We start from the raw sequence: 2183 nt of genomic DNA on the forward strand, positions 1-2183 counted from the left end.
ATACAATAATAGTAAGAATATTTTCAACACAAAAGCTCTCTCAAACAAGAGAAAGAAACATATCTTTTTCATAGATATTTAGAATGAATATGTTCCCTATGGTAACTGGGTTCATGAGTTATGGTCAACAAACAATACGTGCTACAAGGTACATAGGTCAAAGTTTCATAACTACCTTATCCCACACAAATCGTTTACCTATAACGATTCACTACCCTTATGAAAAATCAATTACACCAGAGCGTTTCCGAGGGCGAATCCACTTTGAATTTGATAAATGTATTGCTTGTGAAGTATGTGTTCGCGTATGTCCGATAGATTTACCCGTTGTGGATTGGAGATTTGAAAAGGATATTAAAAGAAAACAATTGCTTAATTATAGTATTGATTTCGGAGTTTGTATATTTTGTGGCAATTGTGTTGAGTACTGTCCAACAAGCTGTTTATCAATGACTGAAGAATATGAACTTTCTACCTATGATCGTCATGAATTGAATTACAATCAAATTGCTTTAAGTCGGTTACCAATCTCCATAATGGGAGATTACACAATTCAAACAATTAGGAATTCGTCTGAAAGTAAAATAAACAAAGAAAAATCTTCGAATTCAAGAACGATTACTGATTACTAAACTTTGATTTTGTCTTTCTGTTATAAAAATCTAATAATTCTTTATTAAACTTTAAAATTAAACTATAAAGAAAAACGAAAAACTACTGCTTATTGGAAATTATTTCTTATTTTAAATCAGACTAGATTTTCGTGATATAATATAATTTATAACTATAAGTTTATACACAAAAAAATACCCTAATCCTTTTTTCCTTCCTTGAATCCTTTAGTTTTAGTCAGTTCATGAAAAATTTTATACTATTAATTTCTTTTTATCCATAATGGATTTACCTGGACCAATACATGAGATTCTTATGCTATTTGGGGGATTTGTTCTTCTACTAGGGGGTCTAGGAGTAGTATTACTTACCAACCCCATTTATTCTGCCTTTTCGCTGGGATTAGTTCTTGTTTGTATATCCTTATTCTATTTTTTATTAAATTCCTACTTTGTAGCTGTCGCACAACTTCTTATTTATGTGGGAGCCATAAATGTCTTGATCATATTCGCTGTAATGTTCGTAAATGGCTCAGAATGGTCTAAAGATAAGAATTATTGGACTATTGGAGATGGGTTCACTTCACTCGTTTGTATAACTATTGTTTTTTCACTAATGACTACTATCCCAGATACGTCGTGGTATGGAATTCTTTGGACTACAAGATCAAACCAAATAGTAGAACAGGGTCTCATAAATAATGTTCAACAAATTGGAATTCATTTAGCAACCGATTTTTATCTTCCGTTTGAACTCATTTCCATAATTCTTCTAGTTTCTTTAATAGGTGCAATTACTATGGCTCGGCAATAAGAAAACTTAGAAAAAGTACAAATTATAAGAATTGCAAATCTAAAATAAATAACTAAAGAATCACAATTTTGATTTAGTAAAATCCATCTACTGCCAACAAATACCTCCTTTTTTTTTTTTTTTTTTTTCTTTTGTTGTGTAATTGTTCTATTGTAATTAATTGAATCGGTTCAATTCTTGCCCTCATATTGAAATGAATCGAGATTGATAAGGAGTTAGTTAATGATGTTTGAGCATGTACTTTTTTTGAGTGTCTATTTATTTTCGATTGGTATCTATGGATTGATCACAAGCCGAAACATGGTTAGAGCTCTAATATGTCTTGAACTTATACTGAATTCAATTAATCTAAATCTCGTAACATTTTCTGATCTATTTGATAGTCGCCAATTAAAAGGAGATATTTTCGCAATTTTTGTTATAGCCCTTGCAGCTGCTGAAGCCGCTATTGGACTATCCATTCTTTCTTCCATCCATCGTAATAGGAAATCCACTCGTATCAATCAATCTAATTTATTGAATAATTAGACTTTTGAATAATTAGACATAGAATCCTCTAAACAAAGGCGCACATATTAAAATAAATAGAAATCAATACTATTTTCTTAGTATTATTTGAGAATATCCATTTTTTTTAGTAGATTATTGCATAGTATTCTTTTTCACTTAAATGAATTTTTGTATTTGTAATTCATTGATATTGCAATTTGAATATTGCAATAATTTATATTGAAAAGACGATAGCCAATTTATTGGCT

Source organism: Triticum urartu, unplaced genomic scaffold, assembly GCF_056163025.1.
Source record: "Triticum urartu cultivar PI428250 unplaced genomic scaffold, HENAU_Tu73 scaffold2, whole genome shotgun sequence".
Lineage (NCBI taxonomy): Eukaryota > Viridiplantae > Streptophyta > Magnoliopsida > Poales > Poaceae > Triticum > Triticum urartu.